The 10,288-nt window shown below is 52.2% G+C and overlaps 1 long non-coding RNA gene across 1 annotated transcript; it reads right to left on the reverse strand.

The window, feature by feature from the left end:
* Positions 1-2,134: 2,134 nt before the first annotated feature.
* Positions 2,135-5,875, reverse strand: LOC107184409. Its single transcript, XR_001515241.1, has 3 exons — positions 5,609-5,875; positions 5,107-5,521; positions 2,135-2,199 (listed from the first exon to the last, which is right to left on the reverse strand). It is a non-coding gene; the product is annotated as an uncharacterized LOC107184409 (long non-coding RNA).
* Between the last annotated feature and the right edge of the window lie 4,413 nt (positions 5,876-10,288).

The following is a 10,288-nucleotide window of genomic DNA, read 5'->3' on the forward strand; positions in this document are numbered from 1 at the left end:
CCCTCCTCTCCTCCCCTCCTCCCCTTCTACCTCTGATTTTTCCCACCGGTTTCACTAGAACTTTACCTAAAGGGACCACACGGTGGGTAGTCTTTCATGTCTGGCTTCCTTTGCTCAGCATGATTCATTTCAGATTCATCATGTCCGTTCCATGTATTAGTAGTTTATTTCCTTTTATTGTTAAGCTGTGTTCCATTGTGTGGCCGGAACACAGTTTATTTATTCATTTACCTGTCAGGGGACACCTGTGCTGTCTCCAGTGTGGGGCGTGTGTGAATAGGCTGCCGTGGAAATTTTTGTGCAGTGTTTTTGTGGACATACTTTCCACTGCCGCTAAGTAAATACCGGGAGTGGAATAGCTGGGCCGTAGAGTTGGGTGTGTGTCTAACCTCAGCTAACCCGGGCTTTTCACTCTCTTCTGGAATGAGACCTTCTAGTCAAAGGCCATGGCGGGGTGCCGGGCAGCTCAGCGAGGCCGGACTGGCTGGTCTGTCTCGCACTGTCTTGACCTCCCCGCTCAGGAGTGCAAAACGGCTGCTGTGGCACCGGCCATTGCCATCAGGTTTCACATCCATCTCCCAGGCAGAAAGCGGGGGCGGGGACAGATCTCCCCGAGTTAAGGCTCTGTGTTTTGTCCAAATGTGAAAATCTTTCCCGTGTCTACCCTTGGCTGCCAAGGAGGCTGAGAAAATAACGATTCTGGCCAAGGGGCAAAGGCCTGCCCTCGTGGTCATCCTCCTGGGAGGGTATGTTGCCGAATGAAGCAAATCCAAGTTCTGTTTACCCGTCTGAGCTGTGTAGATGACCCCCTGAGGCCACTCTGTGTGTGGGGGGGGGAGGGCCTGGACGCCGGCTGGGAACTGTGGCTTGTGTTTGATCTGAGAGCAAGAGCCCCAAAGGAAGACTATAGAGACAGAAGCTTCTAGAGCAGTGGCTCTCCAAGTGTGGTCGGTCCCTGGACCAGCGTATCAGCACTGCCTGGGAGCCTGTTAGAAAGGCACACACTCTGGCCCCGCCCCAGACCTGCTGGTTCTGGCTCAGGTTTAGGACCGAGGGGTCCGAGGCCCATGAGGGTGCAGCCCCGGCTTCTGTTTCCCCTTTGCTTCTTTTCGCTCATTTCCTCCTGAACTTGGCGCTTTCTCTGTGGCCTGGTGCCTTGAAGGCCCTGTGTCCATTCCTCTCACTCCCCTACTGCCCCCCCCCCACCCCCGCCTGTTTCAGTCCTTCTCAGAGTTTCCCTGGTTTTTATAAATTAGTTCTAAGAAAAAAATCTAGCCCGGCCGGTGTGGCTCCGTGGTTGAGCGTCAGCCTATGAACCAGGAGGTCACGGTTCGATTCCGGGTCAGGGCACATGCCCGGGTTGCAGGTTCAATCCCCGGTGGGGGGCGTGCAGGAGGCAGCCGAGCAGTGATTCTCTCTGATCATTGATGTTTTTATCTCTTCCTCTCCCTTCCTGTCTCTGAAATCAATAAAAATGTATTTAAAGAAGAAAAAAGAAAAAAAAAATCTAGCCCTGGTCGGGTAGCTCAGTTGGTTAGAGCATTGCCTGGGGGTTCAATCCCTGGTCAGGGCACATGCAAGAAACAGCCAACAAATGCATAAACAAGTGGAACAACAAATCTCTCTTCCTCTAACAAAAAAGGGGGGAAAAAACCTAAAACCTCTTGAGGTACCTGGATTTCCTGGCAGGCCGGCAGCTTTATAGCGGCGTTTAGAACACCCAAAACCTTCCTAGTGTAACTATAAACTGGGCTTCCAAACCCAGGCCCTCTCTGAGCAATGCAAGTTTTACAGGGCACACTTTTCCGTCGTAAGGAATTCAGTGATTTTAGAACTCTAAAGGTCGCTCAGAACGAAGAGGGGGTAGGTTTTAATTGCGCTTCAAATTGCTCTTTCTCTCCCTTCCCCTCGAGGGGCGGGAGCGGGCCCGCAGCCAACATTTCTCTGTTTTCTTTTTCTGGCTTTGAAATAGGCACAGCATGCGAGCGGCCACCTATCCCGGGGCTGGCGGCTCCTGCTGGGCCTTTGCGCGGAATTGCAAAGGGTGCCTCCACCGAGAGGCTCCGTCCCTGTGGAGCCTCCTTTGTGTGGGCTGGAGAAGGGGGTCCTTCCTCCTGGTGGGTGTTGCCCTTATCTCACTGGATTTTGGCCCCTCTGGTCCCCGTGGCGGGTTCCTTTGTGCGTGAACAACCTGGACAACTGTACATGGTGGTCAGTGTATATATATATATATTATGTACCCACTACAGGTGACATGTGTCGATCTTATAGCTTACATCCTGCATTCATTTATTTATTTTTATTATTTAAAAATATCTTCACCTGAAGCTATGTTTATTTTTTAAAAATTTTTTGTTGATAATCCTCACCCGAGAATGGAAGGAGAAAGAGAGAGAGAGAGAGAGAGAGAGAGAGAGAAACATCGATGTGAGAGAGAGACATTGATTGGTGGCCTCCCGCATGTGCCCTGACTAGGAGCCAGGAACGAAACTGCAATCCAGGTACGTGCCCTTGACCGGGAGTAGAACCCATGGCCCTTCGGTGCGTAGGCCAACGCTCTACCACTGAGCCACGCCGGCCAGGGCAAGGATACGCTTATTGATTCGAGAGAAAGAGAGAGAAACATCGGTGTGAGATAGAAACATCAAACATTTGCCTCCTGTACACGCCTGGCCATGGATTGAACCTGCAACCTAGGTATGTGCCCTTACCTGGAATTGAACCTGTGACCTTTTGGTGAACAGGACAACGCTCCAACCCACTGAGCCACACTGGCCAGGGCCATAACAATTACAACCGGGAATAGAACCCATGACCCTTCGGAGCTGGGGAAGGACCCTTGGTGGCCTCTTCCGGCGTCCGGTGGCTCCAGGCAGTCCTTGGGTTGTAGCCTCATCGTCCTCATCTCTGCCTCCGTCTTCACATGCCTTGTGTCCTTTGCGTCTTCTGTGAAAAGGTCATTGGTCATTGGATGTAGGGCTCGTCGACATAATTTAGGATGATCTCATCTCATCTCAATTATATATGCAAAGATTTTTTTATCCCCCAAATAAGGAAGGCCACATTCAGGTTCTGGTTGGTGGACATACTTTTTGGGAGGCCATCATTCAGCGCACGACAGGTGCCTTAGAAAGAAGCACGTCGTGAGGGGGAGACTTGTAAGCATCGTGGTATGGTGAGTCCACGCACAGTGCCTCGCTGGCTCTGCCCTTCTGGCTGAGCTGCGTGGGAAGTGAACGGGTTCTCCGTGGCATTTCATGACGGTGTAAGGGGAAGAGGGTCCATGTGGGTGATTAGAGGGCGGGACGGTGGGGACCTGTATGGGCATTGCAGAAAGTCAGTGGTTGGGGTTTGGCCAGGGAGCCAGCCAGGCTGCTACCACTGTGTAGTTCCCATGAGTTTGGGAGCCTGTTGGTGGGTTCAAATCCCAGCTCTGCCATTCTGCTAACTGGTGACCTTGGGCCACTTACCTCACCCTTTTCTCTGCCTCAGTTTTCTCATCTGTGAAATGGGTGTGAGGGTGAAGGCGCCTGCCACATCGGATTGTTATGAATGAAATGAAATAGGAAGACGCACTTAGAATAGCACCCGGCACTAGGGAGCTTGGCAAACCTTGGCTATGACGGCGAAGATGATGGCAGCTGAAGGCGCAGGGCACAGGCACAGATCACTCAGAACGCCTGGCCTTCCCGACTCCAGCCACCCAGGGGTGCTCCTGAGCAGGGGTCAGCCTTGTGCTCGGGCAGGTCAGCTGGTGGCCAGTGAGGAAGTGGGTCGGCACGGAGGAGCAGAGGCCCTGGCGGGTTTTACTCGGTCGTTCGTGCCTGGTATGACTGATGTCCTTACTGGTGGACTTGAGCTCCGGGAAGGTATGATCCTGTTTGGCCATCACGTGTCTCGGCGCCCAGCCCGGGGCGGGAATACAGGAGGTGCTGAGTGACACTCGCGGATCCATGGCTGCAGCGGAGGCAATATTTCAAATTCATATCAAGCAGCCGCTCGTGGGCACCCATCAGCCAAGCCTGGCGTGGTGCGGAGGGCGGGCCAGGGCTCCCTGCTCTGCCGGGTGGTTCCCTACAGTTGCTGGGTCTCCGGGGGACCTCCGGGGGTCCTTAGCGGGCCAGCGGGGTGCTGGGGTTTGGGGCAACATTTATTTACCAGTGGGTAAGGAAATGCTTGAGTGTTTTAACAACAGGTGCTGCCAGTTACGAGCAAGCTGAGTGCTAGCACAGGCCGGGTGAGTGGGTAGGTGGTGAGGGGAATGGCGAGGTGTAGGTTGGGCAGGAGTGGTGGTCGGGGGAGGAGGCGATAGAGCGGAGAGGTTAGGGAGGTGGAATCGCTGAGACTTGGGGAGTCAGGGTTTGGCCCTTAGTCTCAGGAGGGCTGTGTCAGCTCCCGCTGCATTACAGCTCCGAGATTTAGAGGCCGGCCTGGTTATATTGCTGTTTAACAAATTACCCCAAAGATAGTAGCTTTGTCATCATAGCCAAGGTTTGCCATATAGTAGCTTAAAGCAACATATTGCCCCAAATATAGTAGCTTAAAGTGCTCATGGGTTTAATGGGTCAAGAATTTCACATGGGCCCTAGCCCGTTTGGCTCAGTGGATAGAGCATCGGCCTACAGGCCAAAGGGTCCCTGGGTTAAGGACATGTACCTTGGTTGCAGGCTCCTCCCTGGCCTCGGCCCTAGTCAGGGCCGGTGCAGGAGGCAGCCAATTGATGTGTTTCTCTCACATGGATGTTTTTCTCTGTCTTTCCTTCTCTCTTCCACGCTCTCTAAAAGAGCAATGGGAAAATATCCCAGGTGAGAATTAACCAAAAAAAAAAAAGATTTTCACATGGAATTTACCCTGACCGGTTGCTCAGTGGTTAGCTCGTCATCCCATGCACCGAAGGATTGTAGGTTCAATCCCTGGCCCCAACCGGGGAGCGTGCAGGAGGCAACCAATCGGTGTATCTCACGTCAATGTTTCTCTCTCTCCCTGTCTCCCCCTCCCTCCCTTCCACTTGTTCTTAAAAAAAATCATTGGTAAAAATATCCTTGGGGAAAATATCCTGGGTGAGGATTAAAAAAAAAAGAAGAAGAAGAAGAAAAAGAATTTCACCTGGAATTTGACCCAGTGGGTCTCTGCTCCACGACGTTGGGTCTGGGCTGGGAGACGCACAGGCGGGGGCAGCGGCCTGTCCACACACTCGCTTGGCTCTGGGCTGGGGTGGCTCCAGGTACGACCATCAGCCAGAGTGCCTGCTCATGGTCTCTTCAGGCGACGAGCTCTGGCGTCCCCCCAGCATGGTGGCCTCAGGGGAGTCCGACTCCTTTCTGATGGCTCTCAGGCCCGACGTCCCAGTGGACAAGGCAGAAGCTGAATTGCCTGAGTTGCAGGTGACTCGCCTCGGAAGTCACCTCGCGGCCCGTCTGTGCCCTGCCCTGGTTGCAGCAGTCACAGACTTCCCTCCATCCCAGGGGAGTGGAAAGGTCGCCCGGGGAAGGTCTGGGGGTCCGAGACGTGGTTGCAGCATCTGTGGAAAACGAGAGGGTCCACAGTGGCTGGGAACAGAACCAGGAGCCCAGTGGCTGGGGTGTGGCCTGGGCACGTCGGGCCTTACCTGGGTGCCTGTGGTCAGCTGGAGGTCAGCTGAGTGGGTGGCTCTACCTCCAGGTGTGGGTGGCTGCGATGATGGCGGTGACGGGCATGTGTCTCTTGCCCTCCGACAGGCTAGCCCGGCCTCTTCACCTGGCAGCTGGGCAGAGAGTAAAGTCTGCCAGGTCTCCGTGGGCGGAGCCTCGGGAATGCACACATCACTTCCGCCACACTGTTGGCCAGGGCAGGTCCAAAGGCCAGCCCACGTTCAAGGGTTGGTGATTGACCTCATCTCTCTCTCTCTCTCTTTTTTTTTTAAACATATATTTTATTGATTTCAGAGAGGAACGGAGAGAGAAAGAGAGAGAGAAACATCCATGATGAGAGAGAAACATTGATCGACTGCCTCCTGCAGGCCCCCTACTGGGGATCAAGCCTGCAACCTGGGCATGTGCCCTTGACCGGAATCAAACCCGGGACCCTTCAGTCCCCAGGCCAACGCTCTATCCGCTGAGCCACCCCAGCTAGGGCTAGACCTCATCTCTTAACAGGGAAGCTGCAAAGAGAATGTGGGATCAGGGAGGAAAGAGTTTTGGCTATTTTGCAGTCACCACGGTGGTCCTTATTTTTCAGATTCCTTCACCATCAGATCGCCTCCATTTGGCCGGGCCTCTTTGCTCAGTGGGTTCCCGGACTAGTCCTTGCCCCGTGGAAGGGTCCTTGAGATGGGCTGCAAAGTTACAGAGGTGTGAGCTCATTCATGTCAGGTTGTGTCTGACTGTAAATAAAGGGAAACCTAACGGGAACTGAAATGGTCAGGGATGAGCATCTCGAGGAAGGCAGCCCGTGAGGAGTTAAGAACCCAGCCTTTCCTCTCCTCTCAGGAGTCATCCTTGGGAAGGGACCGGATCAGCCTCCGGGTCGCTATATTCAAAGCTGAGAGCGAGGAGCAGAGGACTTCCTTTCTGAGCAGTTCTGTCTCTATGTTCTGGACGGAAAATGTTACCAAAGTCTCACCGAGTCAACCCCAACTCGCTGCACTTTGGCTTTTACTGTGCAGAACGCTACGCCTAACTGAGCGGCCGGGGAGCCTGGGAAAGTCGATACTGATTCAGGGGACGGGCCTGGCACCGGCCTAGTCTAATTGCTCTAAAGCTGTGTTGACGACAGCTCGCAGTAGGAAATATGTACCCGTGCAGACGCCCATAATTGAAACCAGTGTCAGAAGCTGGTCCTGAACATGTGTTGCCTTTTAATCTTTTCTATTCACTCCCATTCCATTTTACATTCTATATCGTTTAATTAAAAAAAAAAAAGAAAAGAAAAGAAACTGGCCCTGACCGGGTAGGTCAGTTGGCTAGAGCAGTGGTGGGCTAGATCATCGTGTTGATCCCCAGTCAGAGCACATGCAAGAACCAGTCAGTGCATGCATAAATAAGTGGTCAACAAACCAATACCCCTCCCTCCCTCCTTTCTTCTCTCTCTCCCAAATCCATCAATAAATTAAAAAAGAAAAATCCCGGTCACAGGCTGCTCATTGGATTTCACAGCCCCCAACGGCCTGGCCCATGGTTAGGAAAAGACAGGCTCAGAACCACGGCCTTTGTTTACATCCTGGAATTGGCAAATGTCACCTGAGCAGCGTCAGGCTGCTGGGGAGGGAGAGGAGGAGGGCTGGGGACACGTGTTTGGAAAGCAGCAGCCAGACTTGGCCACTTATCTTCTCGCCCTGACATTTCCAGCAGCCAGTGGTACAGTCCTGTCAGCTTTCTTTTTATGACTTGCAAGTGACCCGAGGGTCACTCACATGCGTCGTGGGGAGTTGCAGTCCGCCTGTTACTGGAGCTAACGGGGCCTTTAATTCCCGTCCTGCAAGCTTGCTGGCTTCTGCACAGCTCCCGATGACAACGCAGAACTCCCAAGGCATTACAAGTGCCGGAGGAATTCACACGCGTTTCTGGAAGGACACACTGTCATTGTTGCGTCACGGTTGTTCTCCAGAGCTGCCTGTGGTTTCCGGGCTGGCGTTTCCTGCTTTGTATAGGAGGTGGTGAGGAATGAGGCTCTTCAGGATCACAGGGTCTGAGTTCGAATTCCACCCCGTAGCGTGGTCCTGGTCCCTCTGGGATTCTTGTTTCCTGAGCTGAGAAACGTGAGTCAGCGTTCTTCCCACCTCACTGGGGCCTGAGAGGGACCGGTGGGTATAGAGTTAGCTAAGGCCTGAGGCGGAGGAATCAGTGGGCCCCTGTGGGCTTTGCAAGGTGCATCAGTCAGCTTTGACTGAGTGATGTGCAGTAACAAGTGAGCCCCCAAGCTCAGTGGCTTACAACAGCAAAATCTCGTCCATGCTTGTGCGTGTGCCCTTCATAGGGTGGCTGTGGCTCTGTCCATGTGCCCTCTCCTTTCTGGGAGTCAGGCGGGGACCATGTGATGGCTCCTAAAGCTTCTGCTCCCGTGTGAACAACTTAGAGTTGGCAGCTTTGCACACCGATCGTGTCCCCAAGAATCGCTCTTCCCAAAGCTTTTGAGGACATGTGTGTCGAGGAGAGGGGCATCTAATGCCGTCCCTGACTGAGACCACTGGCTGTGCACTCCAAGGTCAAGGTCTGGATCTGCTTTTGCTCATGACAGCATCCTCAGAGTGGGCGCTTCATAAACGCCCTTTCCACCAGGCTGCTCCTCGAATGAATGAATGAACGAACGGACATGGTTTGTTTTACTTCTGCAGATTCATTTCATAAATATTTATTGAGCTCCTACTATGTGCCATGTACTGTGCAGGCCCCACAGGGAACAAAACAGGCAAAAATCCCTGCTCTTGGGGGGTGTTGATGTTTTGTTGGGGGCGGGGGGTGCAATAAATAACCAAACAGAGATGATGTTTGATGATAAACTATGTTTGTAGTTAAAATTTTTCATTGTGGAAAATTTCAAATGTGTACAAAGTAGAGAGAATAGTAAAACAGGGACAATCTCCCCCAAATCAACCAACTCCACCAGTTTTCACTTTTCCACCGTTCTTACCGACCAGCACTGCCCAGAAGGGCTCTCTGCCACGTGGAAGGGTTCTGTAGCCAGTGGCAGATGGGAGCCGGCAGCCACACGTGGCTGCTAGTGAGCCCTTGCAGTGTGGCTTCCGTGGCTGACAGCGTTTGATTTCACTTAATTTTTATATAAATATTTTTATTTAAAACATCGATAATCCTGATTATCCTTATTTTCATTGTGGTAAAATACATGTAACAGAAAACTTACCATCTTAGCCACTTAAAAAAATTTTTTTTTTATTAATTTGATGGAGAGGGAGGTAGAAACATCAATGATGAGAGAGAATCGTTGATTGGCTGCCTCCTGCATGCCCCCAGGAATCAAACCGTGACCACCTGGTTCATGGGTTGATGCTCAACCATTGAGCCACACCAGCCGGGCATCTTAGCCATTTCTAAGTGTACAGCCGCCCCCACCATCCCTCTCCAGAGCTCTTTTCATTTTGTAGAACTGAAACTCTGCACCCACTATATAACCCCCACTTCCCCCCACCCCATCCCCTGGCAGCCAGCATTCTGCTTCCTCTCTGTGTGTGTGTGTGGACCTCAAAAGTAGAATCAGGTAGCACTTGTCTTTTCGTAACTGGCGCATTTCACTTAGCGCGATGTCCTCAAGGGTCGCCCGCGTTGTAACCTGTGTCAGAATTCCCTCTGCATAGTGTCCCATCCTGCTCATCCGTTCCTCTGTGGGTGGACACGGGTTGTTTCTGCGTCTGGGCTGCTGTGAATAGCGCTGCTGTGAACATGGGCGTGCACATACCTCCTCGAGGCCCTGGTGCCTTTGGATGTGTACCCAGAAGGGGGGTTGCTGGGCCATGTGGTGATTCTATTTTTAATTTTCTGAGGAACCGCCAGACGGTCCTGCACAGCAGCTGTGCCGTTTTGGGCTCCCACCGGCAGTGCACAGGGTTCCGTGTCCCCTCATTCTCGCCACTGCTGGCGATTTTCTGTTTCATTGACAGTAGCCATCCTGATGGGCGTGAGGTGGGGTCTGTGGTTTTTAAAATTTACTTTTATTTTCAATTTTTCTTTCTTTATTGATTTGAGAGAGACATCAGTTTGTTGTTCCACTTATTTACGCGTTCATTGATTGATTCTTGTAAGTGCCCCGACGGGGGATCGAACCTGCAACCTTGGCGTATTGGGACGATGCTCTAACCAACTGAGCTACCCGGCCAGGGCCAGGGTCTGTGGTTTGATTGCATTTTCCCTAATGACGAGTGACGATGGTCATACTTTCATGTGCTTATGGCCATTTGTGTATCTTCTTGGGAGAGTGTCTGTTCAAGTGCTTTGCCCTAATTTCACTTCATTCACTTGAACTTAAATGTATATGGCCACCTGTGGCTAGCGCCCTGGCCAGCATACGTCTACATGCCCCCTGCACACCCACCACTGGGGTATTTTGCAGTAAATCACAGGCATTCTATCATTTTACCCCTAAATATTTCAGGGTGTATTTGTAAAAGGTAAGGGTTCTGAAAGGGAAGAAAGAACACGGTTTCACTACTACACCTAGAATTTTTTTAAAAAAATATGTTTGCCCTGGCTGGTTTGGCTCACTGGATAGAGCATCAGCCTGGGGACTGAAGGGTCCCGGGTTCGATTCCAGTCAAGGGCATGTACCTTGGTTGCGGGCACATGCCCAGTGGGGGATG

Source organism: Myotis davidii, unplaced genomic scaffold (genome assembly GCF_000327345.1).
Source record: "Myotis davidii unplaced genomic scaffold, ASM32734v1 scaffold566, whole genome shotgun sequence".
Lineage (NCBI taxonomy): Eukaryota > Metazoa > Chordata > Mammalia > Chiroptera > Vespertilionidae > Myotis > Myotis davidii.